Raw genomic sequence first — 27720 nt, 5'->3', positions numbered from 1 at the left:
AATGAAATTTATCCAGAATCATTCCTATAGATGAATTGAACCTATCTCTATGCCATTGATATTTTTGATCTACGAATTTGGACTGGTAACCATCGTGATTGAAAAAAAATTTCAAGAAATTTGTTATTGAAAACAAACTATTCATCGCCAACGACATCCCGTATTCCCAAGCGGTCACCCTTCCAAGTACTAACGGGACTCGACTTAACTTAACTTCTGGGAGCTGACGAGACCAGGTGCGTTCTACGTGATGTGGCCGTTGACATTCAAAAATGAAAATTTACCCTCCCAGTCCCAATGGATGAATAGAAAATCCCTACAAAGTGATAGAAATGTTTTTTAATTTAATTTGGACTCGTAACCATCGCGAATAAAAAAGCGCGATAAACTTTGAAAAACTCGCAATGAAATTTATCCAGAATCATTCCTATAGATGAATTGAACCTATGTCTATGCCATTGATATTTTTGATCTACGAATTTGGACTGGTAACCATCGCGATTAAAAAACGGGATAAACTTTGAAAAACTCTCAATGGAATTGATCCAGAATCATTCTTATAGATGAATTTAACCTATCTCTAAGGCATTGAAATGTTTTATCTACGAATTTGGACTGGTAACCATCGTGATTGAAAAAAAAATTTCAAGAAATTTGTTATTGAAAACAAACTATTCATCGCCAACGACATCCCGTATTCCCAAGCGGTCACCCTTCCAAGTACTAACGGGACTCGACGTAACTTAACTTCTGGGAGCTGACGAGACCAGGTGCGTTCTACGTGATATGGCCGTTGACATTCAAAAATGAAAATTTACCCTCCCAGTCCCAATGGATGAATAGAAAATCACTTCAAAGTGATAGAAATGTTTGTTCATTGAATTTGGACTGGTAACCATCGCGATTAAAAAACGCGATAAACTTTGAAAAACTCTCAATGGAATTGATCCAGAATCATTCTTATAGATGAATTTAACCTATCTCTAAGGCATTGAAATGTTTTATCTACGAATTTGGACTGGTAACCATCGTGATTGAAAAAAAAATTTCAAGAAATTTGTTATTGAAAACAAACTATTCATCGCCAACGACATCCCGTATTCCCAAGCGGTCACCCTTCCAAGTACTAACGGGACTCGACGTAACTTAACTTCTGGGAGCTGACGAGACCAGGTGCGTTCTACGTGATATGGCCGTTGACATTCAAAAATGAAAATTTACCCTCCCAGTCCCAATGGATGAATAGAAAATCACTTCAAAGTGATAGAAATGTTTGTTCATTTAATTTGGACTCGTAACCATCGCGAATAAAAAAGCGCGATAAACTTTGAAAAACTCGCAATGAAATTTATCCAGAATCATTCCTATATATGAATTGAACCTATCTCTATGCCATTGATATTTTTGATCTACGAATTTGGACTGGTAACCATCGCGATTAAAAAACGGGATAAACTTTGAAAAACTCTCAATGGAATTGATCCAGAATCATTCTTATAGATGAATTTAACCTATCTCTAAGGCATTGAAATGTTTTATCTACGAATTTGGACTGGTAACGATCGTGATTGAAAAAAAAATTTCAAGAAATTTGTTATTGAAAACAAACTATTCATCGCCAACGACATCCCGTATTCCCAAGCGGTCACCCTTCCAAGTACTAACGGGACTCGACGTAACTTAACTTCTGGGAGCTGACGAGAACAGGTGCGTTCTACGTGATATGGCCGTTGACATTCAAAAATGAAAAATTACCCTCCCAGTCCCAATGGATGAATAGAAAATCACTTCAAAGTGATAGAAATGTTTGTTCATTGAATTTGGACTCGTAACCATCGCGATTAAAAAACGGGATAAACTTTGAAAAACTCTCAATGGAATTGATCCAGAATCATTCTTATAGATGAATTTAACCTATCTCTAAGGCATTGAAATGTTTTATCTACGAATTTGGACTGGTAACCATCGTGATTGAAAAAAAAATTTCAAGAAATTTGTTATTGAAAACAAACTATTCATCGCCAACGACATCCCGTATTCCCAAGCGGTCACCCTTCCAAGTACTAACGGGACTCGACGTAACTTAACTTCTGGGAGCTGACGAGACCAGGTGCGTTCTACGTGATATGGCCGTTGACATTCAAAAATGAAAATTTACCCTCCCAGTCCCAATGGATGAATAGAAAATCCCTACAAAGTGATAGAAATGTTTTTTAATTTAATTTGGACTCGTAACCATCGCGAATAAAAAAGCGCGATAAACTTTGAAAAACTCGCAATGAAATTTATCCAGAATCATTCCTATAGATGAATTGAACCTATGTCTATGCCATTGATATTTTTGATCTACGAATTTGGACTGGTAACCATCGCGATTAAAAAACGGGATAAACTTTGAAAAACTCTCAATGGAATTGATCCAGAATCATTCTTATAGATGAATTTAACCTATCTCTAAGGCATTGAAATGTTTTATCTACGAATTTGGACTGGTAACCATCGTGATTGAAAAAAAAATTTCAAGAAATTTGTTATTGAAAACAAACTATTCATCGCCAACGACATCCCGTATTCCCAAGCGGTCACCCTTCCAAGTACTAACGGGACTCGACGTAACTTAACTTCTGGGAGCTGACGAGACCAGGTGCGTTCTACGTGATATGGCCGTTGACATTCAAAAATGAAAATTTACCCTCCCAGTCCCAATGGATGAATAGAAAATCACTTCAAAGTGATAGAAATGTTTGTTCATTGAATTTGGACTGGTAACCATCGCGATTAAAAAACGCGATAAACTTTGAAAAACTCTCAATGGAATTGATCCAGAATCATTCTTATAGATGAATTTAACCTATCTCTAAGGCATTGAAATGTTTTATCTACGAATTTGGACTGGTAACCATCGTGATTGAAAAAAAAATTTCAAGAAATTTGTTATTGAAAACAAACTATTCATCGCCAACGACATCCCGTATTCCCAAGCGGTCACCCTTCCAAGTACTAACGGGACTCGACGTAACTTAACTTCTGGGAGCTGACGAGACCAGGTGCGTTCTACGTGATATGGCCGTTGACATTCAAAAATGAAAAATTACCCTCCCAGTCCCAATGGATGAATAAGAAAATCACTTCAAAGTGATAGAAATATTTGTTCATTGAATTTGGACTCGTAACCATCGCGAATAAAAAAGCGCGATAAACTTTGAAAAACTCGCAATGAAATTTATCCAGAATCATTCAAATAGATGAATTGAACCTATCTCTATGCCATTGATATTTTTGATCTACGAATTTGGACTGGTAACCATCGCGATTAAAAAACGCGATAAACTTTGAAAAACTCTCAATTAAAATTGATCCAGAATCATTCTTATAGATGAATTTAACCTATCTCTAAGGCATTGAAATGTTTTATCTACGAATTTGGACTGGTAACCATCGTGATTGAAAAAAAAATTTCAAGAAATTTGTTATTGAAAACAAACTATTCATCGCCAACGACATCCCGTATTCCCAAGCGGTCACCCTTCCAAGTACTAACGAGACTCGACGTAACTTATCTTCTGGGAGCTGACGAGACCATGTGCGTTCTACGTGATATGGCCGTTGACATTCAAAGATGAAAATTTACCCTCCCAGTCCCAATGGATGAATAGAAAATCACTTCAAAGTGATAGAAATGTTTGTTCATTGAATTTGGACTCGTAACCATCGCGAATAAAAAAGCGCCATAAACTTTGAAAAACTCGCAATGAAATTTATCCAGAATCATTCAAATAGATGAATTGAACCTATCTCTATGCCATTGATATTTTTGATCTACGAATTTGGACTGGTAACCATCGTGATTGAAAAAAAATTTCAAGAAATTTGTTATTGAAAACAAAATATTCATCGCCAACGACATCCCGTATTCCCAAGCGGTCACCCTTGTAAGTACTAACGGGACTCGACGTAACTTAACTTCTGGGAGCTGACGAGACCAGGTGCGTTCTACGTGATATGGCCGTTGACATTCAAAAATGAAAAATTACCCTCCCAGTCCCAATGGATGAATAAGAAAATCACTTCAAAGTGATAGAAATATTTGTTCATTGAATTTGGACTCGTAACCATCGCGAATAAAAAAGCGCAATAAACTTTGAAAAACTCGCAATGAAATTTATCCAGAATCATTCCTATAGATGAATTGAACCTATGTCTATGCCATTGATATTTTTGATCTACGAATTTGGACTGGTAACCATCGCGATTAAAAAACGGGATAAACTTTGAAAAACTCTCAATGGAATTGATCCAGAATCATTCTTATAGATGAATTTAACCTATCTCTAAGGCATTGAAATGTTTTATCTACGAATTTGGACTGGTAACCATCGTGATTGAAAAAAAAATTTCAAGAAATTTGTTATTGAAAACAAACTATTCATCGCCAACGACATCCCGTATTCCCAAGCGGTCACCCTTCCAAGTACTAACGGGACTCGACGTAACTTAACTTCTGGGAGCTGACGAGACCAGGTGCGTTCTACGTGATATGGCCGTTGACATTCAAAAATGAAAATTTACCCTCCCAGTCCCAATGGATGAATAGAAAATCACTTCAAAGTGATAGAAATGTTTGTTCATTGAATTTGGACTGGTAACCATCGCGATTAAAAAACGCGATAAACTTTGAAAAACTCTCAATGGAATTGATCCAGAATCATTCTTATAGATGAATTTAACCTATCTCTAAGGCATTGAAATGTTTTATCTACGAATTTGGACTGGTAACCATCGTGATTGAAAAAAAAATTTCAAGAAATTTGTTATTGAAAACAAACTATTCATCGCCAACGACATCCCGTATTCCCAAGCGGTCACCCTTCCAAGTACTAACGGGACTCGACGTAACTTAACTTCTGGGAGCTGACGAGACCAGGTGCGTTCTACGTGATATGGCCGTTGACATTCAAAAATGAAAAATTACCCTCCCAGTCCCAATGGATGAATAAGAAAATCACTTCAAAGTGATAGAAATATTTGTTCATTGAATTTGGACTCGTAACCATCGCGAATAAAAAAGCGCGATAAACTTTGAAAAACTCGCAATGAAATTTATCCAGAATCATTCAAATAGATGAATTGAACCTATCTCTATGCCATTGATATTTTTGATCTACGAATTTGGACTGGTAACCATCGCGATTAAAAAACGCGATAAACTTTGAAAAACTCTCAATTAAAATTGATCCAGAATCATTCTTATAGATGAATTTAACCTATCTCTAAGGCATTGAAATGTTTTATCTACGAATTTGGACTGGTAACCATCGTGATTGAAAAAAAAATTTCAAGAAATTTGTTATTGAAAACAAACTATTCATCGCCAACGACATCCCGTATTCCCAAGCGGTCACCCTTCCAAGTACTAACGAGACTCGACGTAACTTATCTTCTGGGAGCTGACGAGACCATGTGCGTTCTACGTGATATGGCCGTTGACATTCAAAGATGAAAATTTACCCTCCCAGTCCCAATGGATGAATAGAAAATCACTTCAAAGTGATAGAAATGTTTGTTCATTGAATTTGGACTCGTAACCATCGCGAATAAAAAAGCGCGATAAACTTTGAAAAACTCGCAATGAAATTTATCCAGAATCATTCAAATAGATGAATTGAACCTATCTCTATGCCATTGATATTTTTGATCTACGAATTTGGACTGGTAACCATCGTGATTGAAAAAAAATTTCAAGAAATTTGTTATTGAAAACAAAATATTCATCGCCAACGACATCCCGTATTCCCAAGCGGTCACCCTTGTAAGTACTAACGGGACTCGACGTAACTTAACTTCTGGGAGCTGACGAGACCAGGTGCGTTCTACGTGATATGGCCGTTGACATTCAAAAATGAAAAATTACCCTCCCAGTCCCAATGGATGAATAAGAAAATCACTTCAAAGTGATAGAAATATTTGTTCATTGAATTTGGACTCGTAACCATCGCGAATAAAAAAGCGCGATAAACTTTGAAAAACTCGCAATGAAATTTATCCAGAATCATTCAAATAGATGAATTGAACCTATCTCTATGCCATTGATATTTTTGATCTACGAATTTGGACTGGTAACCATCGCGATTAAAAAACGCGATAAACTTTGAAAAACTCTCAATGGAATTGATCCAGAATCATTCTTATAGATGAATTGAACCTATCTCTAAGGCATTGAAATGTTTTATCTACGAATTTGGACTGGTAACCATCGTGATTGAAAAAAAAATTTCAAGAAATTTGTTATTGAAAACAAACTATTTATCGCAAACGACATTCCGTATTCCCAAGCGGTCACCCTTCCAAGTACTAACGGGACTCGACGTAACTTAGCTTCTGGGAGCTGACGAGACCAGGTGCGTTCTACGTGATATGGCCGTTGACATTCAAAAATGAAAATTTACCCTCCCAGTCCCAATGGATGAATAGAAAATCACTTCAAAGTGATAGAAATGTTTGTTCATTGAATTTGGACTGGTAACCATCGCGATTAAAAAACGCGATAAACTTTGAAAAACTCTCAATGGAATTGATCCAGAATCATTCTTATAGATGAATTTAACCTATCTCTAAGGCATTGAAATGTTTTATCTACGAATTTGGACTGGTAACCATCGTGATTGAAAAAAAAATTTCAAGAAATTTGTTATTGAAAACAAACTATTCATCGCCAACGACATCCCGTATTCCCAAGCGGTCACCCTTCCAAGTACTAACGGGACTCGACGTAACTTAACTTCTGGGAGCTGACGAGACCAGGTGCGTTCTACGTGATATGGCCGTTGACATTCAAAAATGAAAATTTACCCTCCCAGTCCCAATGGATGAATAGAAAATCACTTCAAAGTGATAGAAATGTTTGTTCATTGAATTTGGACTGGTAACCATCGCGATTAAAAAACGCGATAAACTTTGAAAAACTCTCAATGGAATTGATCCAGAATCTTTCTTATAGATGAATTGAACCTATCTCTAAGGCCTTGAAATGTTTTATCTACGAATTTGGACTGGTAACCATCGTGATTGAAAAAAAAATTTCAAGAAATTTGTTATTGAAAACAAACTATTCATCGCCAACGACATCCCGTATTCCCAAGCGGTCACCCTTCCAAGTACTAACGGGACTCGACGTAACTTAACTTCTGGGAGCTGACGAGACCAGGTGCGTTCTACGTGATATGGCCGTTGACATTCAAAAATGAAAAATTACCCTCCCAGTCCCAATGGATGAATAGAAAATCACTTCAAAGTGATAGAAATGTTTGTTCATTGAATTTGGACTCGTAACCATCGCGAATAAAAAAGCGCGATAAACTTTGAAAAACTCGCAATGAAATTTATCCAGAATCATTCAAATAGATGAATTGAACCTATCTCTATGCCATTGATATTTTTGATCTACGAATTTGGACTGGTAACCATCGTGATTGAAAAAAAATTTCAAGAAATTTGTTATTGAAAACAAAATATTCATCGCCAACGACATCACGTATTCCCAAGCGGTCACCCTTGTAAGTACTAACGGGACTCGACGTAACTTAACTTCTGGGAGCTGACGAGACCAGGTGCGTTCTACGTGATATGGCCGTTGACATTCAAAAATGAAAAATTACCCTCCCAGTCCCAATGGATGAATAAGAAAATCACTTCAAAGTGATAGAAATATTTGTTCATTGAATTTGGACTCGTAACCATCGCGAATAAAAAAGCGCGATAAACTTTGAAAAACTCGCAATGAAATTTATCCAGAATCATTCAAATAGATGAATTGAACCTATCTCTATGCCATTGATATTTTTGATCTACGAATTTGGACTGGTAACCATCGCGATTAAAAAACGCGATAAACTTTGAAAAACTCTCAATTAAAATTGATCCAGAATCATTCTTATAGATGAATTTAACCTATCTCTAAGGCATTGAAATGTTTTATCTACGAATTTGGACTGGTAACCATCGTGATTGAAAAAAAAATTTCAAGAAATTTGTTATTGAAAACAAACTATTCATCGCCAACGACATCCCGTATTCCCAAGCGGTCACCCTTCCAAGTACTAACGGGACTCGACGTAACTTATCTTCTGGGAGCTGACGAGACCAGGTGCGTTCTACGTGATATGGCCGTTGACATTCAAAGATGAAAATTTACCCTCCCAGTCCCAATGGATGAATAGAAAATCACTTCAAAGTGATAGAAATGTTTGTTCATTGAATTTGGACTCGTAACCATCGCGAATAAAAAAGCGCGATAAACTTTGAAAAACTCGCAATGAAATTTATCCAGAATCATTCAAATAGATGAATTGAACCTATCTCTATGCCATTGATATTTTTGATCTACGAATTTGGACTGGTAACCATCGTGATTGAAAAAAAATTTCAAGAAATTTGTTATTGAAAACAAAATATTCATCGCCAACGACATCCCGTATTCCCAAGCGGTCACCCTTGTAAGTACTAACGGGACTCGACGTAACTTAACTTCTGGGAGCTGACGAGACCAGGTGCGTTCTACGTGATATGGCCGTTGACATTCAAAAATGAAAAATTACCCTCCCAGTCCCAATGGATGAATAAGAAAATCACTTCAAAGTGATAGAAATATTTGTTCATTGAATTTGGACTCGTAACCATCGCGAATAAAAAAGCGCGATAAACTTTGAAAAACTCGCAATGAAATTTATCCAGAATCATTCAAATAGATGAATTGAACCTATCTCTATGCCATTGATATTTTTGATCTACGAATTTGGACTGGTAACCATCGCGATTAAAAAACGCGATAAACTTTGAAAAACTCTCAATGGAATTGATCCAGAATCATTCTTATAGATGAATTTAACCTATCTCTAAGGCATTGAAATGTTTTATCTACGAATTTGGACTGGTAACCATCGTGATTGAAAAAGAAATTTCAAGAAATTTGTTATTGAAAACAAACTATTTATCGCAAACGACATTCCGTATTCCCAAGCGGTCACCCTTCCAAGTACTAACGGGACTCGACGTAACTTAACTTCTGGGAGCTGACGAGACCAGGTGCGTTCTACGTGATATGGCCGTTGACATTCAAAAATGAAAATTTACCCTCCCAGTCCCAATGGATGAATAGAAAATCACTTCAAAGTGATAGAAATGTTTGTTCATTGAATTTGGACTGGTAACCATCGCGATTAAAAAACGCGATAAACTTTGAAAAACTCTCAATGGAATTGATCCAGAATCATTCTTATAGATGAATTTAACCTATCTCTAAGGCATTGAAATGTTTTATCTACGAATTTGGACTGGAAACCATCGTGATTGAAAAAAAAATTTCAAGAAATTTGTTATTGAAAACAAACTATTCATCGCCAACGACATCCCGTATTCCCAAGCGGTCACCCTTCCAAGTACTAACGGGACTCGACGTAACTTAACTTCTGGGAGCTGACGAGACCAGGTGCGTTCTACGTGATATGGCCGTTGACATTCAAAAATGAAAATTTACCCTCCCAGTCCCAATGGATGAATAGAAAATCACTTCAAAGTGATAGAAATGTTTGTTCATTGAATTTGGACTGGTAACCATCGCGATTAAAAAACGCGATAAACTTTGAAAAACTCTCAATGGAATTGATCCAGAATCATTCTTATAGATGAATTTAACCTATCTCTAAGGCCTTGAAATGTTTTATCTACGAATTTGGACTGGTAACCATCGTGATTGAAAAAAAAATTTCAAGAAATTTGTTATTGAAAACAAACTATTCATCGGCAACGACATCCCGTATTCCCAAGCGGTCACCCTTCCAAGTACTAACGGGACTCGACGTAACTTAACTTCTGGGAGCTGACGAGACCAGATGCGTTCTACGTGATATGGCCGTTGACATTCAAAAATGAAAATTTACCCTCCCAGTCCCAATGGATGAATAGAAAATCACTTCAAAGTGATAGAAATGTTTGTTCATTTAATTTGGACTCGTAACCATCGCGAATAAAAAAGCGCGATAAACTTTGAAAAACTCGCAATGAAATTTATCCAGAATCATTCCTATAGATGAATTGAACCTATCTCTATGCCATTGATATTTTTGATCTACGAATTTGGACTGGTAACCATCGCGATTAAAAAACGGGATAAACTTTGAAAAACTCTCAATGAAATTGATCCAGAATCATTCTTATAGATGAATTTAACCTATCTCTAAGGCATTGAAATGTTTTATCTACGAATTTGGACTGGTAACCATCGTGATTGAAAAAAAAATTTCAAGAAATTTGTTATTGAAAACAAACTATTCATCGCCAACGACATCCCGTATTCCCAAGCGGTCACCCTTCCAAGTACTAACGGGACTCGACGTAACTTAACTTCTGGGAGCTGACGAGACCAGGTGCGTTCTACGTGATATGGCCGTTGACATTCAAAAATGAAAATTTACCCTCCCAGTCCCAATGGATGAATAGAAAATCACTTCAAAGTGATAGAAATGTTTGTTCATTGAATTTGGACTGGTAACCATCGCGATTAAAAAACGCGATAAACTTTGAAAAACTCTCAATGGAATTGATCCAGAATCATTCTTATAGATGAATTTAACCTATCTCTAAGGCCTTGAAATGTTTTATCTACGAATTTGGACTGGTAACCATCGTGATTGAAAAAAAAATTTCAAGAAATTTGTTATTGAAAAATAACTATTCATCGCCAACGACATCCCGTATTCCCAAGCGGTCACCCTTCCAAGTACTAACGGGACTCGACGTAACTTAACTTCTGGGAGCTGACGAGACCAGGTGCGTTCTACGTGATATGGCCGTTGACATTCAAAAATGAAAATTTACCCTCCCAGTCCCAATGGATGAATAGAAAATCACTTCAAAGTGATAGAAATGTTTGTTCATTTAATTTGGACTCGTAACCATCGCGAATAAAAAAGCGCGATAAACTTTGAAAAACTCGCAATGAAATTTATCCAGAATCATTCCTATAGATGAATTGAACCTATCTCTATGCCATTGATATTTTTGATCTACGAATTTGGACTGGTAACCATCGCGATTAAAAAACGGGATAAACTTTGAAAAACTCTCAATGAAATTGATCCAGAATCATTCTTATAGATGAATTTAACCTATCTCTAAGGCATTGAAATGTTTTATCTACGAATTTGGACTGGTAACCATCGTGATTGAAAAAAAAATTTCAAGAAATTTGTTATTGAAAACAAACTATTCATCGCCAACGACATCCCGTATTCCCAAGCGGTCACCCTTCCAAGTACTAACGGGACTCGACGTAACTTAACTTCTGGGAGCTGACGAGACCAGGTGCGTTCTACGTGATATGGCCGTTGACATTCAAAAATGAAAATTTACCCTCCCAGTCCCAATGGATGAATAGAAAATCACTTCAAAGTGATAGAAATGTTTGTTCATTGAATTTGGACTGGTAACCATCGCGATTAAAAAACGCGATAAACTTTGAAAAACTCTCAATGGAATTGATCCAGAATCATTCTTATAGATGAATTTAACCTATCTCTAAGGCCTTGAAATGTTTTATCTACGAATTTGGACTGGTAACCATCGTGATTGAAAAAAAAATTTCAAGAAATTTGTTATTGAAAAATAACTATTCATCGCCAACGACATCCCGTATTCCCAAGCGGTCACCCTTCCAAGTACTAACGGGACTCGACGTAACTTAACTTCTGGGAGCTGACGAGACCAGGTGCGTTCTACGTGATATGGCCGTTGACATTCAAAAATGAAAATTTACCCTCCCAGTCCCAATGGATGAATAGAAAATCACTTCAAAGTGATAGAAATGTTTGTTCATTTAATTTGGACTCGTAACCATCGCGAATAAAAAAGCGCGATAAACTTTGAAAAACTCGCAATGAAATTTATCCAGAATCATTCCTATAGATGAATTGAACCTATCTCTATGCCATTGATATTTTTGATCTACGAATTTGGACTGGTAACCATCGCGATTAAAAAACGGGATAAACTTTGAAAAACTCTCAATGGAATTGATCCAGAATCATTCTTATAGATGAATTTAACCTATCTCTAAGGCATTGAAATGTTTTATCTACGAATTTGGACTGGTAACCATCGTGATTGAAAAAAAAATTTCAAGAAATTTGTTATTGAAAACAAACTATTCATCGCCAACAACATCCCGTATTCCCAAGCGGTCACCCTTCCAAGTACTAACGGGACTCGACGTAACTTAACTTCTGGGAGCTGACGAGACCAGGTGCGTTCTACGTGATATGGCCGTTGACATTCAAAAATGAAAATTTACCCTCCCAGTCCCAATGGATGAATAGAAAATCACTTCAAAGTGATAGAAATGTTTGTTCATTTAATTTGGACTCGTAACCATCGCGAATAAAAAAGCGCGATAAACTTTGAAAAACTCGCAATGAAATTTATCCAGAATCATTCCTATAGATGAATTGAACCTATCTCTATGCCATTGATATTTTTGATCTACGAATTTGGACTGGTAAACATCGCGATTAAAAAACGGGATAAACTTTGAAAAACTCTCAATGGAATTGATCCAGAATCATTCTTATAGATGAATTTAACCTATCTCTAAGGCATTGAAATGTTTTATCTACGAATTTGGACTGGTAACCATCGTGATTGAAAAAAAAATTTCAAGAAATTTGTTATTGAAAACAAACTATTCATCGCCAACGACATCCCGTATTCCCAAGCGGTCACCCTTCCAAGTACTAACGGGACTCGACGTAACTTAACTTCTGGGAGCTGACGAGACCAGGTGCGTTCTACGTGATATGGCCGTTGACATTCAAAAATGAAAATTTACCCTCCCAGTCCCAATGGATGAATAGAAAATCACTTCAAAGTGATAGAAATGTTTGTTCATTGAATTTGGACTGGTAACCATCGCGATTAAAAAACGCGATAAACTTTGAAAAACTCTCAATGGAATTGATCCAGAATCATTCTTATAGATGAATTTAACCTATCTCTAAGGCCTTGAAATGTTTTATCTACGAATTTGGACTGGTAACCATCGTGATTGAAAAAAAAATTTCAAGAAATTTGTTATTGAAAAATAACTATTCATCGCCAACGACATCCCGTATTCCCAAGCGGTCACCCTTCCAAGTACTAACGGGACTCGACGTAACTTAACTTCTGGGAGCTGACGAGACCAGGTGCGTTCTACGTGATATGGCCGTTGACATTCAAAAATGAAAATTTACCCTCCCAGTCCCAATGGATGAATAGAAAATCACTTCAAAGTGATAGAAATGTTTGTTCATTTAATTTGGACTCGTAACCATCGCGAATAAAAAAGCGCGATAAACTTTGAAAAACTCGCAATGAAATTTATCCAGAATCATTCCTATAGATGAATTGAACCTATCTCTATGCCATTGATATTTTTGATCTACGAATTTGGACTGGTAACCATCGCGATTAAAAAACGGGATAAACTTTGAAAAACTCTCAATGAAATTGATCCAGAATCATTCTTATAGATGAATTTAACCTATCTCTAAGGCATTGAAATGTTTTATCTACGAATTTGGACTGGTAACCATCGTGATTGAAAAAAAAATTTCAAGAAATTTGTTATTGAAAACAAACTATTCATCGCCAACGACATCCCGTATTCCCAAGCGGTCACCCTTCCAAGTACTAACGGGACTCGACGTAACTTAACTTCTGGGAGCTGACGAGACCAGGTGCGTTCTACGTGATATGGCCGTTGACATTCAAAAATGAAAATTTACCCTCCCAGTCCCAATGGATGAATAGAAAATCACTTCAAAGTGATAGAAATGTTTGTTCATTGAATTTGGACTGGTAACCATCGCGATTAAAAAACGCGATAAACTTTGAAAAACTCTCAATGGAATTGATCCAGAATCATTCTTATAGATGAATTTAACCTATCTCTAAGGCCTTGAAATGTTTTATCTACGAATTTGGACTGGTAACCATCGTGATTGAAAAAAAAATTTCAAGAAATTTGTTATTGAAAAATAACTATTCATCGCCAACGACATCCCGTATTCCCAAGCGGTCACCCTTCCAAGTACTAACGGGACTCGACGTAACTTAACTTCTGGGAGCTGACGAGACCAGGTGCGTTCTACGTGATATGGCCGTTGACATTCAAAAATGAAAATTTACCCTCCCAGTCCCAATGGATGAATAGAAAATCACTTCAAAGTGATAGAAATGTTTGTTCATTTAATTTGGACTCGTAACCATCGCGAATAAAAAAGCGCGATAAACTTTGAAAAACTCGCAATGAAATTTATCCAGAATCATTCCTATAGATGAATTGAACCTATCTCTATGCCATTGATATTTTTGATCTACGAATTTGGACTGGTAACCATCGCGATTAAAAAACGGGATAAACTTTGAAAAACTCTCAATGGAATTGATCCAGAATCATTCTTATAGATGAATTTAACCTATCTCTAAGGCATTGAAATGTTTTATCTACGAATTTGGACTGGTAACCATCGTGATTGAAAAAAAAATTTCAAGAAATTTGTTATTGAAAACAAACTATTCATCGCCAACAACATCCCGTATTCCCAAGCGGTCACCCTTCCAAGTACTAACGGGACTCGACGTAACTTAACTTCTGGGAGCTGACGAGACCAGGTGCGTTCTACGTGATATGGCCGTTGACATTCAAAAATGAAAATTTACCCTCCCAGTCCCAATGGATGAATAGAAAATCACTTCAAAGTGATAGAAATGTTTGTTCATTTAATTTGGACTCGTAACCATCGCGAATAAAAAAGCGCGATAAACTTTGAAAAACTCGCAATGAAATTTATCCAGAATCATTCCTATAGATGAATTGAACCTATCTCTATGCCATTGATATTTTTGATCTACGAATTTGGACTGGTAAACATCGCGATTAAAAAACGGGATAAACTTTGAAAAACTCTCAATGGAATTGATCCAGAATCATTCTTATAGATGAATTTAACCTATCTCTAAGGCATTGAAATGTTTTATCTACGAATTTGGACTGGTAACCATCGTGATTGAAAAAAAAATTTCAAGAAATTTGTTATTGAAAACAAACTATTCATCGCCAACGACATCCCGTATTCCCAAGCGGTCACCCTTCCAAGTACTAACGGGACTCGACGTAACTTAACTTCTGGGAGCTGACGAGACCAGGTGCGTTCTACGTGATATGGCCGTTGACATTCAAAAATGAAAATTTACCCTCCCAGTCCCAATGGATGAATAGAAAATCACTTCAAAGTGATAGAAATGTTTGTTCATTTAATTTGGACTCGTAACCATCGCGAATAAAAAAGCGCGATAAACTTTGAAAAACTCGCAATGAAATTTATCCAGAATCATTCCTATAGATGAATTGAACCTATCTCTATGCCATTGATATTTTTGATCTACGAATTTGGACTGGTAACCATCGCGATTAAAAAACGGGATAAACTTTGAAAAACTCTCAATGAAATTGATCCAGAATCATTCTTATAGATGAATTTAACCTATCTCTAAGGCATTGAAATGTTTTATCTACGAATTTGGACTGGTAACCATCGTGATTGAAAAAAAAATTTCAAGAAATTTGTTATTGAAAACAAACTATTCATCGCCAACGACATCCCGTATTCCCAAGCGGTCACCCTTCCAAGTACTAACGGGACTCGACGTAACTTAACTTCTGGGAGCTGACGAGACCAGGTGCGTTCTACGTGATATGGCCGTTGACATTCAAAAATGAAAATTTACCCTCCCAGTCCCAATGGATGAATAGAAAATCACTTCAAAGTGATAGAAATGTTTGTTCATTGAATTTGGACTGGTAACCATCGCGATTAAAAAACGCGATAAACTTTGAAAAACTCTCAATGGAATTGATCCAGAATCATTCTTATAGATGAATTTAACCTATCTCTAAGGCCTTGAAATGTTTTATCTACGAATTTGGACTGGTAACCATCGTGATTGAAAAAAAAATTTCAAGAAATTTGTTATTGAAAAATAACTATTCATCGCCAACGACATCCCGTATTCCCAAGCGGTCACCCTTCCAAGTACTAACGGGACTCGACGTAACTTAACTTCTGGGAGCTGACGAGACCAGGTGCGTTCTACGTGATATGGCCGTTGACATTCAAAAATGAAAATTTACCCTCCCAGTCCCAATGGATGAATAGAAAATCACTTCAAAGTGATAGAAATGTTTGTTCATTTAATTTGGACTCGTAACCATCGCGAATAAAAAAGCGCGATAAACTTTGAAAAACTCGCAATGAAATTTATCCAGAATCATTCCTATAGATGAATTGAACCTATCTCTATGCCATTGATATTTTTGATCTACGAATTTGGACTGGTAACCATCGCGATTAAAAAACGGGATAAACTTTGAAAAACTCTCAATGGAATTGATCCAGAATCATTCTTATAGATGAATTTAACCTATCTCTAAGGCATTGAAATGTTTTATCTACGAATTTGGACTGGTAACCATCGTGATTGAAAAAAAAATTTCAAGAAATTTGTTATTGAAAACAAACTATTCATCGCCAACAACATCCCGTATTCCCAAGCGGTCACCCTTCCAAGTACTAACGGGACTCGACGTAACTTAACTTCTGGGAGCTGACGAGACCAGGTGCGTTCTACGTGATATGGCCGTTGACATTCAAAAATGAAAATTTACCCTCCCAGTCCCAATGGATGAATAGAAAATCACTTCAAAGTGATAGAAATGTTTGTTCATTTAATTTGGACTCGTAACCATCGCGAATAAAAAAGCGCGATAAACTTTGAAAAACTCGCAATGAAATTTATCCAGAATCATTCCTATAGATGAATTGAACCTATCTCTATGCCATTGATATTTTTGATCTACGAATTTGGACTGGTAAACATCGCGATTAAAAAACGGGATAAACTTTGAAAAACTCTCAATGGAATTGATCCAGAATCATTCTTATAGATGAATTTAACCTATCTCTAAGGCATTGAAATGTTTTATCTACGAATTTGGACTGGTAACCATCGTGATTGAAAAAAAAATTTCAAGAAATTTGTTATTGAAAACAAACTATTCATCGCCAACGACATCCCGTATTCCCAAGCGGTCACCCTTCCAAGTACTAACGGGACTCGACGTAACTTAACTTCTGGGAGCTGACGAGACCAGGTGCGTTCTACGTGATATGGCCGTTGACATTCAAAAATGAAAATTTACCCTCCCAGTCCCAATGGATGAATAGAAAATCACTTCAAAGTGATAGAAATGTTTGTTCATTTAATTTGGACTCGTAACCATCGCGAATAAAAAAGCGCGATAAACTTTGAAAAACTCGCAATGAAATTTATCCAGAATCATTCCTATAGATGAATTGAACCTATCTCTATGCCATTGATATTTTTGATCTACGAATTTGGACTGGTAACCATCGCGATTAAAAAACGGGATAAACTTTGAAAAACTCTCAATGGAATTGATCCAGAATCATTCTTATAGATGAATTTAACCTATCTCTAAGGCATTGAAATGTTTTATCTAGGAATTTGGACTGGTAACCATCGTGATTGAAAATAAAATTTCAAGAAATTTGTTATTGAAAACAAACTATTCATCGCCAACGACATCCCGTATTCCCAAGCGGTCACCCTTCCAAGTACTAACGGGACTCGACGTAACTTAACTTCTGGGAGCTGACGAGACCAGGTGCGTTCTACGTGATATGGCCGTTGACATTCAAAAATGAAAATTTACCCTCCCACTCCCAATGGATGAATAGAAAATCACTTCAAAGTGATAGAAATGTTTGTTCATTTAATTTGGACTCGTAACCATCGCGAATAAAAAAGCGCGATAAACTTTGAAAAACTCGCAATGAAATTTATCCAGAATCATTCCTATAGATGAATTGAACCTATCTCTATGCCATTGATATTTTTGATCTACGAATTTGGACTGGTAACCATCGCGATTAAAAAACGCGATAAACTTTGAAAAACTCGCAATGAAATTTATCCAGAATCATTCCTATAGATGAATTGAACCTATCTCTATGCCATTGAAATGTTTTATCTACGAATTTGGACTGGTAACCATCGTGATTGAAAAAAAAAAATTTCAAGAAATTTGTTATTGAAAACAAACTATTCATCGCACACGACATCCCGTATTCCCAAGCGGTCACCCTTCCAAGTACTAACGGGACTCGACGTAACTTAACTTCTGGGAGCTGACGAGACCAGGTGCGTTCTACGTGATATGGCCGTTGACATTCAAAAATGAAAAATTACCCTCCCAGTCCCAATGGATGAATAGAAAATCACTTCAAAGTGATAGAAATGTTTGTTCATTGAATTTGGACTCGTAACCATCGCGAATAAAAAAGCGCGATAAACTTTGAAAAACTCGCAATGAAATTTATCCAGAATCATTCAAATAGATGAATTGAACCTATCTCTATGCCATTGATATTTTTGATCTACGAATTTGGACTGGTAACCATCGCGATTAAAAAACGGGATAAACTTTGAAAAACTCTCAATGAAATTGATCCAGAATCATTCTTATAGATGAATTTAACCTATCTCTAAGGCATTGAAATGTTTTATCTACGAATTTGGACTGGTAACCATCGTGATTGAAAAAAAAATTTCAAGAAATTTGTTATTGAAAACAAACTATTCATCGCCAACGACATCCCGTATTCCCAAGCGGTCACCCTTCCAAGTACTAACGGGACTCGACGTAACTTAACTTCTGGGAGCTGACGAGACCAGGTGCGTTCTACGTGATATGGCCGTTGACATTCAAAAATGAAAATTTACCCTCCCAGTCCCAATGGATGAATAGAAAATCACTTCAAAGTGATAGAAATGTTTGTTCATTGAATTTGGACTGGTAACCATCGCGATTAAAAAACGCGATAAACTTTGAAAAACTCTCAATGGAATTGATCCAGAATCATTCTTATAGATGAATTTAACCTATCTCTAAGGCCTTGAAATGTTTTATCTACGAATTTGGACTGGTAACCATCGTGATTGAAAAAAAAATTTCAAGAAATTTGTTATTGAAAAATAACTATTCATCGCCAACGACATCCCGTATTCCCAAGCGGTCACCCTTCCAAGTACTAACGGGACTCGACGTAACTTAACTTCTGGGAGCTGACGAGACCAGGTGCGTTCTACGTGATATGGCCGTTGACATTCAAAAATGAAAATTTACCCTCCCAGTCCCAATGGATGAATAGAAAATCACTTCAAAGTGATAGAAATGTTTGTTCATTTAATTTGGACTCGTAACCATCGCGAATAAAAAAGCGCGATAAACTTTGAAAAACTCGCAATGAAATTTATCCAGAATCATTCCTATAGATGAATTGAACCTATCTCTATGCCATTGATATTTTTGATCTACGAATTTGGACTGGTAACCATCGCGATTAAAAAACGGGATAAACTTTGAAAAACTCTCAATGGAATTGATCCAGAATCATTCTTATAGATGAATTTAACCTATCTCTAAGGCATTGAAATGTTTTATCTACGAATTTGGACTGGTAACCATCGTGATTGAAAAAAAAATTTCAAGAAATTTGTTATTGAAAACAAACTATTCATCGCCAACAACATCCCGTATTCCCAAGCGGTCACCCTTCCAAGTACTAACGGGACTCGACGTAACTTAACTTCTGGGAGCTGACGAGACCAGGTGCGTTCTACGTGATATGGCCGTTGACATTCAAAAATGAAAATTTACCCTCCCAGTCCCAATGGATGAATAGAAAATCACTTCAAAGTGATAGAAATGTTTGTTCATTTAATTTGGACTCGTAACCATCGCGAATAAAAAAGCGCGATAAACTTTGAAAAACTCGCAATGAAATTTATCCAGAATCATTCCTATAGATGAATTGAACCTATCTCTATGCCATTGATATTTTTGATCTACGAATTTGGACTGGTAAACATCGCGATTAAAAAACGGGATAAACTTTGAAAAACTCTCAATGGAATTGATCCAGAATCATTCTTATAGATGAATTTAACCTATCTCTAAGGCATTGAAATGTTTTATCTACGAATTTGGACTGGTAACCATCGTGATTGAAAAAAAAATTTCAAGAAATTTGTTATTGAAAACAAACTATTCATCGCCAACGACATCCCGTATTCCCAAGCGGTCACCCTTCCAAGTACTAACGGGACTCGACGTAACTTAACTTCTGGGAGCTGACGAGACCAGGTGCGTTCTACGTGATATGGCCGTTGACATTCAAAAATGAAAATTTACCCTCCCAGTCCCAATGGATGAATAGAAAATCACTTCAAAGTGATAGAAATGTTTGTTCATTTAATTTGGACTCGTAACCATCGCGAATAAAAAAGCGCGATAAACTTTGAAAAACTCGCAATGAAATTTATCCAGAATCATTCCTATAGATGAATTGAACCTATCTCTATGCCATTGATATTTTTGATCTACGAATTTGGACTGGTAACCATCGCGATTAAAAAACGGGATAAACTTTGAAAAACTCTCAATGGAATTGATCCAGAATCATTCTTATAGATGAATTTAACCTATCTCTAAGGCATTGAAATGTTTTATCTAGGAATTTGGACTGGTAACCATCGTGATTGAAAATAAAATTTCAAGAAATTTGTTATTGAAAACAAACTATTCATCGCCAACGACATCCCGTATTCCCAAGCGGTCACCCTTCCAAGTACTAACGGGACTCGACGTAACTTAACTTCTGGGAGCTGACGAGACCAGGTGCGTTCTACGTGATATGGCCGTTGACATTCAAAAATGAAAATTTACCCTCCCACTCCCAATGGATGAATAGAAAATCACTTCAAAGTGATAGAAATGTTTGTTCATTTAATTTGGACTCGTAACCATCGCGAATAAAAAAGCGCGATAAACTTTGAAAAACTCGCAATGAAATTTATCCAGAATCATTCCTATAGATGAATTGAACCTATCTCTATGCCATTGATATTTTTGATCTACGAATTTGGACTGGTAACCATCGCGATTAAAAAACGCGATAAACTTTGAAAAACTCGCAATGAAATTTATCCAGAATCATTCCTATAGATGAATTGAACCTATCTCTATGCCATTGAAATGTTTTATCTACGAATTTGGACTGGTAACCATCGTGATTGAAAAAAAAAAATTTCAAGAAATTTGTTATTGAAAACAAACTATTCATCGCACACGACATCCCGTATTCCCAAGCGGTCACCCTTCCAAGTACTAACGGGACTCGACGTAACTTAACTTCTGGGAGCTGACGAGACCAGGTGCGTTCTACGTGATATGGCCGTTGACATTCAAAAATGAAAAATTACCCTCCCAGTCCCAATGGATGAATAGAAAATCACTTCAAAGTGATAGAAATGTTTGTTCATTGAATTTGGACTCGTAACCATCGCGAATAAAAAAGCGCGATAAACTTTGAAAAACTCGCAATGAAATTTATCCAGAATCATTCAAATAGATGAATTGAACCTATCTCTATGCCATTGATATTTTTGATCTACGAATTTGGACTGGTAACCATCGTGATTGAAAAAAAATTTCAAGAAATTTGTTATTGAAAACAAAATATTCATCGCCAACGACATCCCGTATTCCCAAGCGGTCACCCTTCCAAGTACTAACGGGACTCGACGTAACTTAACTTCTGGGAGCTGACGAGACCAGGTGTGTTCTACGTGATATGGCCGTTGACATTCAAAAATGAAAAATTACCCTCCCAGTCCCAATGGATGAATAGAAAATCACTTCAAAGTGATAGAAATGTTTGTTCATTGAATTTGGACTCGTAACCATCGCGAATAAAAAAGCGCGATAAACTTTGAAAAACTCGCAATGAAATTTATCCAGAATCATTCCTATAGATGAATTGAACCTATCTCTATGCCATTGATATTTTTGATCTACGAATTTGGACTGGTAACCATCGCGATTAAAAAACGCGATAAACTTTGAAAAACTCTCAATGGAATTGATCCAGAATCATTCTTATAGATGAATTGAACCTATCTCTAAGGCATTGAAATGTTTTATCTACGAATTTGGACTGGTAACCATCGTGATTGAAAAAAAAATTTCAAGAAATTTGTTATTGAAAACAAACTATTCATCGCAAACGACATCCCGTATTCCCAAGCGGTCACCCTTCCAAGTACTAACGGGACTCGACGTAACATAACTTCTGGGAGCTGACGAGACCAGGTGCGTTCTACGTGATATGGCCGTTGACATTCAAAAATGAAAAATTACCCTCCCAGTCCCAATGGATGAATAGAAAATCACTTCAAAGTGATAGAAATGTTTGTTCATTGAATTTGGACTCGTAACCATCGCGAATAAAAAAGCGCGATAAACTTTGAAAAACTCGCAATGAAATTTATCCAGAATCATTCCTATAGATGAATTGAACCTATCTCTATGCCATTGATATTTTTGATCTACGAATTTGGACTGGTAACCATCGTGATTGAAAAAAAATTTCAAGAAATTTGTTATTGAAAACAAACTATTCATCGCCAACAACATCCCGTATTCCCAAGCGGTCACCCTTCCAAGTACTAACGGGACTCGACGTGACTTAACTTCTGGGAGCTGACGAGACCAGGTGCGTTCTACGTGATATGGCCGTTGACATTCAAAAATAAAAAATTACCCTCCCAGTCCCAATGGATGAATAGAAAATCACTTCAAAGTGATAGAAATGTTTGTTCATTTAATTTGGACTCGTAACCATCGCGAATAAAAAAGCGCGATAAACTTTGAAAAACTCGCAATGAAATTTATCCAGAATCATTCCTATAGATGAATTGAACCTATCTCTATGCCATTGATATTTTTGATCTACGAATTTGGACTGGTAACCATCGTGATTGAAAAAAAATTTCAATAAATTTGTTATTGAAAACAAAATATTCATCGCCAACGACATCCCGTATTCCCAAGCGGTCACCCTTCAAAGTACTAACGGGACTCGACGTAACTTAACTTCTGGGAGCTGACGAGACCAGGTGCGTTCTACGTGATATGGCCGTTGACATTCAAAAATGAAAAATTACCCTCCCAGTCCCAATGGATGAATAGAAAATCACTTCAAAGTGATAGAAATGTTTGTTCATTGAATTTGGACTCGTAACCATCGCGAATAAAAAAGCGCGATAAACTTTGAAAAACTCGCAATGAAATTTATCCAGAATCATTCAAATAGATGAATTGAACCTATCTCTATGCCATTGATATTTTTGATCTACGAATTTGGACTGGTAACCATCGTGATTGAAAAAAAATTTCAAGAAATTTGTTATTGAAAACAAAATATTCATCGCCAACGACATCCCGTATTCCCAAGCGGTCACCCTTCCAAGTACTAACGGGACTCGACGTAACTTAACTTCTGGGAGCTGACGAGACCAGGTGTGTTCTACGTGATATGGCCGTTGACATTCAAAAATGAAAAATTACCCTCCCAGTCCCAATGGATGAATAGAAAATCACTTCAAAGTGATAGAAATGTTTGTTCATTGAATTTGGACTCGTAACCATCGCGAATAAAAAAGCGCGATAAACTTTGAAAAACTCGCAATGAAATTTATCCAGAATCATTCCTATAGATGAATTGAACCTATCTCTATGCCATTGATATTTTTGATCTACGAATTTGGACTGGTAACCATCGCGATTAAAAAACGCGATAAACTTTGAAAAACTCTCAATGGAATTGATCCAGAATCATTCTTATAGATGAATTGAACCTATCTCTAAGGCATTGAAATGTTTTATCTACGAATTTGGACTGGTAACCATCGTGATTGAAAAAAAAATTTCAAGAAATTTGTTATTGAAAACAAACTATTCATCGCAAACGACATCCCGTATTCCCAAGCGGTCACCCTTCCAAGTACTAACGGGACTCGACGTAACATAACTTCTGGGAGCTGACGAGACCAGGTGCGTTCTACGTGATATGGCCGTTGACATTCAAAAATGAAAAATTACCCTCCCAGTCCCAATGGATGAATAGAAAATCACTTCAAAGTGATAGAAATGTTTGTTCATTGAATTTGGACTCGTAACCATCGCGAATAAAAAAGCGCGATAAACTTTGAAAAACTCGCAATGAAATTTATCCAGAATCATTCCTATAGATGAATTGAACCTATCTCTATGCCATTGATATTTTTGATCTACGAATTTGGACTGGTAACCATCGTGATTGAAAAAAAATTTCAAGAAATTTGTTATTGAAAACAAACTATTCATCGCCAACAACATCCCGTATTCCCAAGCGGTCACCCTTCCAAGTACTAACGGGACTCGACGTGACTTAACTTCTGGGAGCTGACGAGACCAGGTGCGTTCTACGTGATATGGCCGTTGACATTCAAAAATAAAAAATTACCCTCCCAGTCCCAATGGATGAATAGAAAATCACTTCAAAGTGATAGAAATGTTTGTTCATTTAATTTGGACTCGTAACCATCGCGAATAAAAAAGCGCGATAAACTTTGAAAAACTCGCAATGAAATTTATCCAGAATCATTCCTATAGATGAATTGAACCTATCTCTATGCCATTGATATTTTTGATCTACGAATTTGGACTGGTAACCATCGTGATTGAAAAAAAATTTCAAGAAATTTGTTATTTAAAACAAACTATTCATCGCCAACGACATCCCGTATTCCCAAGCGGTCACCCTTCCAAGTACTAACGGGACTCGACGTAACTTAATTTCTGGGAGCTGACGAGACCAGGTGCGTTCTACGTGATATGGCCGTTGACATTCAAAAATGAAAAATTACCCTCCCAGTCCCAATGGATGAATAGAAAATCACTTCAAAGTGATAGAAATGATTGTTCATTGAATTTGGACTCGTAACCATCGCGAATAAAACAGCGCGATAAACTTTGAAAAACTCGCAATGAAATTTATCCAGAATCATTCCTATAGATGAATTGAACCTATCTCTATGCCATTGATATTTTTGATCTACGAATTTGGACTGGTAACCATCGTGATTGAAAAAAAATTTCAAGAAATTTGTTATTGAAAACAAACTATTCATCGCCAACGACATCCCGTATTCCCAAGCGGTCACCCTTCCAAGTACTAACGGGACTCGACGTAACTTAACTTCTGGGAGCTGACGAGACCAGGTGCGTTCTACGTGATATGGCCGTTGACATTCAAAAATGAAAAATTACCCTCCCAGTCCCAATGGATGAATAGAAAATCACTTCAAAGTGATAGAAATGTTTGTTCATTGAATTTGGACTCGTAACCATCGTGAATAAAAAAGCGCGATAAACTTTGAAAAACTCGCAATGAAATTTATCCAGAATCATTCAAATAGATGAATTGAACCTATCTCTATGCCATTGATATTTTTGATCTACGAATTTGGACTGGTAACCATCGCGATTAAAAAACGCGATAAACTTTGAAAAACTCTCAATGGAATTGATCCAGAATCATTCTTATAGATGAATTTAACCTATCTCTAAGGCATTGAAATGTTTTATCTACGAATTTGGACTGGTAACCATCGTGATTGAAAAAAAATTTCAAGAAATTTGTTATTGAAAACAAACTATTCATCGTCAACGACATCCCGTATTCCCAAGCGGTCACCCTTCCAAGTACTTACGGGACTCGACGTAACTTAACTTCTGGGAGCTGACGAGACCAGGTGCGTTCTACGTGATATGGCCGTTGACATTCAAAAATGAAAAATTACCCTCCCAGTCCCAATGGATGAATAGAAAATCACTTCAAAGTGATAGAAATGTTTGTTCATTGAATTTGGACTCGTAACCATCGCGAATAAAAAAGCGCGATAAACTTTGAAAAACTCGCAATGAAATTTATCCAGAATCATTCCTATAGATGAATTGAACCTATCTCTATGCCATTGATATTTTTGATCTACGAATTTGGACTGGTAACCATCGTGATTGAAAAAAAATTTCAAGAAATTTGTTATTTAAAACAAACTATTCATCGCCAACGACATCCCGTATTCCCAAGCGGTCACCCTTCCAAGTACTAACGGGACTCGACGTGACTTAACTTCTGGGAGCTGACGAGACCAGGTGCGTTCTACGTGATATGGCCGTTGACATTCAAAAATGAAAAATTACCCTCCCAGTCCCAATGGATGAATAGAAAATCACTTCAAAGTGATAGAAATGTTTGTTCATTGAATTTGGACTCGTAACCATCGCGAATAAAAAAGCGCGATAAACTTTGAAAAACTCGCAATGAAATTTATCCAGAATCATTCAAATAGATGAATTGAACCTATCTCTATGCCATTGATATTTTTGATCTACGAATTTGGACTGGTAACCATCGTGATTGAAAAAAAATTTCAAGAAATTTGTTATTTAAAACAAACTATTCATCGCCAACGACATCCCGTATTCCCAAGCGGTCACCCTTCCAAGTACTAACGGGACTCGACGTGACTTAACTTCTGGGAGCTGACGAGACCAGGTGCGTTCTACGTGATATGGCCGTTGACATTCAAAAATGAAAAATTACCCTCCCAGTCCCAATGGATGAATAGAAAATCAATTCAAAGTGATAGAAATGTTTGTTCATTGAATTTGGACTCGTAACCATCGCGAATAAAAAAGCGCGATAAACTTTGAAAAACTCGCAATGAAATTTATCCAGAATCATTCCTATAGATGAATTGAACCTATCTCTATGCCATTGATATTTTTGATCTACGAATTTGGACTGGTAACCATCGTGATTGAAAAAAAATTTCAAGAAATTTGTTATTTAAAACAAACTATTCATCGCCAACGACATCCCGTATTCCCAAGCGGTCACCCTTCCAAGTACTAACGGGACTCGACGTAACTTAATTTCTGGGAGCTGACGAGACCAGGTGCGTTCTACGTGATATGGCCGTTGACATTCAAAAATGAAAAATTACCCTCCCAGTCCCAATGGATGAATAGAAAATCACTTCAAAGTGATAGAAATGATTGTTCATTGAATTTGGACTCGTAACCATCGCGAATAAAACAGCGCGATAAACTTTGAAAAACTCGCAATGAAATTTATCCAGAATCATTCCTATAGATGAATTGAACCTATCTCTATGCCATTGATATTTTTGATCTACGAATTTGGACTGGTAACCATCGCGATTAAAAAACGCGATAAACTTTGAAAAACTCTCAATGGAATTGATCCAGAATCATTCTTATAGATGAATTTAACCTATCTCTAAGGCATTGAAATGTTTTATCTACGAATTTGGACTGGTAACCATCGTGATTGAAAAAAAATTTCAAGAAATTTGTTATTGAAAACAAACTATTCATCGTCAACGACATCCCGTATTCCCAAGCGGTCACCCTTCCAAGTACTTACGGGACTCGACGTAACTTAACTTCTGGGAGCTGACGAGACCAGGTGCGTTCTACGTGATATGGCCGTTGACATTCAAAAATGAAAAATTACCCTCCCAGTCCCAATGGATGAATAGAAAATCACTTCAAAGTGATAGAAATGTTTGTTCATTGAATTTGGACTCGTAACCATCGCGAATAAAAAAGCGCGATAAACTTTGAAAAACTCGCAA

General features: G+C 36.7%; 59 pseudogenes; all 59 read right to left on the bottom strand.

Moving 5' to 3' along the window:
- Positions 1–145: 145 nt before the first annotated feature.
- LOC124329578 lies at positions 146–264 on the bottom strand (annotated as a pseudogene).
- Positions 265–679: 415 nt separating this feature from the next.
- Positions 680–798, bottom strand: LOC124332774 (annotated as a pseudogene).
- A 284-nt stretch (positions 799–1082) lies between these two features.
- On the bottom strand, positions 1083–1201 carry LOC124332763 (annotated as a pseudogene).
- Positions 1202–1616: 415 nt separating this feature from the next.
- On the bottom strand, positions 1617–1735 carry LOC124335427 (annotated as a pseudogene).
- Positions 1736–2019: 284 nt separating this feature from the next.
- LOC124332751 lies at positions 2020–2138 on the bottom strand (annotated as a pseudogene).
- A 415-nt stretch (positions 2139–2553) lies between these two features.
- LOC124332739 lies at positions 2554–2672 on the bottom strand (annotated as a pseudogene).
- A 284-nt stretch (positions 2673–2956) lies between these two features.
- On the bottom strand, positions 2957–3075 carry LOC124332727 (annotated as a pseudogene).
- A 417-nt stretch (positions 3076–3492) lies between these two features.
- LOC124329767 lies at positions 3493–3611 on the bottom strand (annotated as a pseudogene).
- Positions 3612–3895: 284 nt separating this feature from the next.
- On the bottom strand, positions 3896–4014 carry LOC124334958 (annotated as a pseudogene).
- Positions 4015–4430: 416 nt separating this feature from the next.
- LOC124332715 lies at positions 4431–4549 on the bottom strand (annotated as a pseudogene).
- A 284-nt stretch (positions 4550–4833) lies between these two features.
- Positions 4834–4952, bottom strand: LOC124332704 (annotated as a pseudogene).
- Positions 4953–5369: 417 nt separating this feature from the next.
- LOC124329766 lies at positions 5370–5488 on the bottom strand (annotated as a pseudogene).
- Positions 5489–5772: 284 nt separating this feature from the next.
- Positions 5773–5891, bottom strand: LOC124334957 (annotated as a pseudogene).
- Positions 5892–6307: 416 nt separating this feature from the next.
- On the bottom strand, positions 6308–6426 carry LOC124330024 (annotated as a pseudogene).
- Positions 6427–6710: 284 nt separating this feature from the next.
- On the bottom strand, positions 6711–6829 carry LOC124332692 (annotated as a pseudogene).
- A 284-nt stretch (positions 6830–7113) lies between these two features.
- On the bottom strand, positions 7114–7232 carry LOC124332680 (annotated as a pseudogene).
- Positions 7233–7516: 284 nt separating this feature from the next.
- LOC124334266 lies at positions 7517–7635 on the bottom strand (annotated as a pseudogene).
- Positions 7636–8052: 417 nt separating this feature from the next.
- LOC124334311 lies at positions 8053–8171 on the bottom strand (annotated as a pseudogene).
- Positions 8172–8455: 284 nt separating this feature from the next.
- LOC124334955 lies at positions 8456–8574 on the bottom strand (annotated as a pseudogene).
- A 416-nt stretch (positions 8575–8990) lies between these two features.
- On the bottom strand, positions 8991–9109 carry LOC124329853 (annotated as a pseudogene).
- A 284-nt stretch (positions 9110–9393) lies between these two features.
- On the bottom strand, positions 9394–9512 carry LOC124332669 (annotated as a pseudogene).
- A 284-nt stretch (positions 9513–9796) lies between these two features.
- LOC124335268 lies at positions 9797–9915 on the bottom strand (annotated as a pseudogene).
- A 415-nt stretch (positions 9916–10330) lies between these two features.
- LOC124332657 lies at positions 10331–10449 on the bottom strand (annotated as a pseudogene).
- A 284-nt stretch (positions 10450–10733) lies between these two features.
- LOC124332645 lies at positions 10734–10852 on the bottom strand (annotated as a pseudogene).
- A 415-nt stretch (positions 10853–11267) lies between these two features.
- Positions 11268–11386, bottom strand: LOC124332632 (annotated as a pseudogene).
- A 284-nt stretch (positions 11387–11670) lies between these two features.
- On the bottom strand, positions 11671–11789 carry LOC124332621 (annotated as a pseudogene).
- Positions 11790–12204: 415 nt separating this feature from the next.
- On the bottom strand, positions 12205–12323 carry LOC124333523 (annotated as a pseudogene).
- Positions 12324–12738: 415 nt separating this feature from the next.
- LOC124332609 lies at positions 12739–12857 on the bottom strand (annotated as a pseudogene).
- Positions 12858–13141: 284 nt separating this feature from the next.
- Positions 13142–13260, bottom strand: LOC124332598 (annotated as a pseudogene).
- Positions 13261–13675: 415 nt separating this feature from the next.
- Positions 13676–13794, bottom strand: LOC124332587 (annotated as a pseudogene).
- Positions 13795–14078: 284 nt separating this feature from the next.
- Positions 14079–14197, bottom strand: LOC124332575 (annotated as a pseudogene).
- A 415-nt stretch (positions 14198–14612) lies between these two features.
- LOC124333522 lies at positions 14613–14731 on the bottom strand (annotated as a pseudogene).
- Positions 14732–15146: 415 nt separating this feature from the next.
- On the bottom strand, positions 15147–15265 carry LOC124332563 (annotated as a pseudogene).
- Positions 15266–15680: 415 nt separating this feature from the next.
- Positions 15681–15799, bottom strand: LOC124332552 (annotated as a pseudogene).
- Positions 15800–16083: 284 nt separating this feature from the next.
- Positions 16084–16202, bottom strand: LOC124332541 (annotated as a pseudogene).
- Positions 16203–16617: 415 nt separating this feature from the next.
- LOC124333521 lies at positions 16618–16736 on the bottom strand (annotated as a pseudogene).
- Positions 16737–17151: 415 nt separating this feature from the next.
- LOC124332529 lies at positions 17152–17270 on the bottom strand (annotated as a pseudogene).
- Positions 17271–17685: 415 nt separating this feature from the next.
- LOC124332517 lies at positions 17686–17804 on the bottom strand (annotated as a pseudogene).
- Positions 17805–18221: 417 nt separating this feature from the next.
- On the bottom strand, positions 18222–18340 carry LOC124329584 (annotated as a pseudogene).
- A 415-nt stretch (positions 18341–18755) lies between these two features.
- Positions 18756–18874, bottom strand: LOC124332506 (annotated as a pseudogene).
- Positions 18875–19158: 284 nt separating this feature from the next.
- On the bottom strand, positions 19159–19277 carry LOC124332494 (annotated as a pseudogene).
- Positions 19278–19692: 415 nt separating this feature from the next.
- On the bottom strand, positions 19693–19811 carry LOC124333519 (annotated as a pseudogene).
- Positions 19812–20226: 415 nt separating this feature from the next.
- On the bottom strand, positions 20227–20345 carry LOC124332482 (annotated as a pseudogene).
- A 415-nt stretch (positions 20346–20760) lies between these two features.
- LOC124332471 lies at positions 20761–20879 on the bottom strand (annotated as a pseudogene).
- Positions 20880–21296: 417 nt separating this feature from the next.
- On the bottom strand, positions 21297–21415 carry LOC124329582 (annotated as a pseudogene).
- A 284-nt stretch (positions 21416–21699) lies between these two features.
- LOC124333494 lies at positions 21700–21818 on the bottom strand (annotated as a pseudogene).
- A 415-nt stretch (positions 21819–22233) lies between these two features.
- LOC124329989 lies at positions 22234–22352 on the bottom strand (annotated as a pseudogene).
- A 284-nt stretch (positions 22353–22636) lies between these two features.
- Positions 22637–22755, bottom strand: LOC124335035 (annotated as a pseudogene).
- Positions 22756–23039: 284 nt separating this feature from the next.
- LOC124333546 lies at positions 23040–23158 on the bottom strand (annotated as a pseudogene).
- A 284-nt stretch (positions 23159–23442) lies between these two features.
- LOC124333492 lies at positions 23443–23561 on the bottom strand (annotated as a pseudogene).
- A 415-nt stretch (positions 23562–23976) lies between these two features.
- Positions 23977–24095, bottom strand: LOC124329988 (annotated as a pseudogene).
- Positions 24096–24379: 284 nt separating this feature from the next.
- On the bottom strand, positions 24380–24498 carry LOC124335034 (annotated as a pseudogene).
- Positions 24499–24782: 284 nt separating this feature from the next.
- Positions 24783–24901, bottom strand: LOC124335153 (annotated as a pseudogene).
- A 284-nt stretch (positions 24902–25185) lies between these two features.
- On the bottom strand, positions 25186–25304 carry LOC124332460 (annotated as a pseudogene).
- A 414-nt stretch (positions 25305–25718) lies between these two features.
- On the bottom strand, positions 25719–25837 carry LOC124333491 (annotated as a pseudogene).
- Positions 25838–26121: 284 nt separating this feature from the next.
- Positions 26122–26240, bottom strand: LOC124334697 (annotated as a pseudogene).
- Positions 26241–26524: 284 nt separating this feature from the next.
- LOC124334696 lies at positions 26525–26643 on the bottom strand (annotated as a pseudogene).
- Positions 26644–26927: 284 nt separating this feature from the next.
- Positions 26928–27046, bottom strand: LOC124335152 (annotated as a pseudogene).
- A 414-nt stretch (positions 27047–27460) lies between these two features.
- On the bottom strand, positions 27461–27579 carry LOC124333490 (annotated as a pseudogene).
- Positions 27580–27720: the final 141 nt, after the last annotated feature.

Source organism: Daphnia pulicaria, chromosome 3 (assembly GCF_021234035.1).
Source record: "Daphnia pulicaria isolate SC F1-1A chromosome 3, SC_F0-13Bv2, whole genome shotgun sequence".
NCBI lineage: Eukaryota > Metazoa > Arthropoda > Branchiopoda > Diplostraca > Daphniidae > Daphnia > Daphnia pulicaria.
The sequence above is the reverse complement of the archived record's forward strand: the minus strand, read 5'-3'. Positions and strand labels throughout refer to the sequence as shown.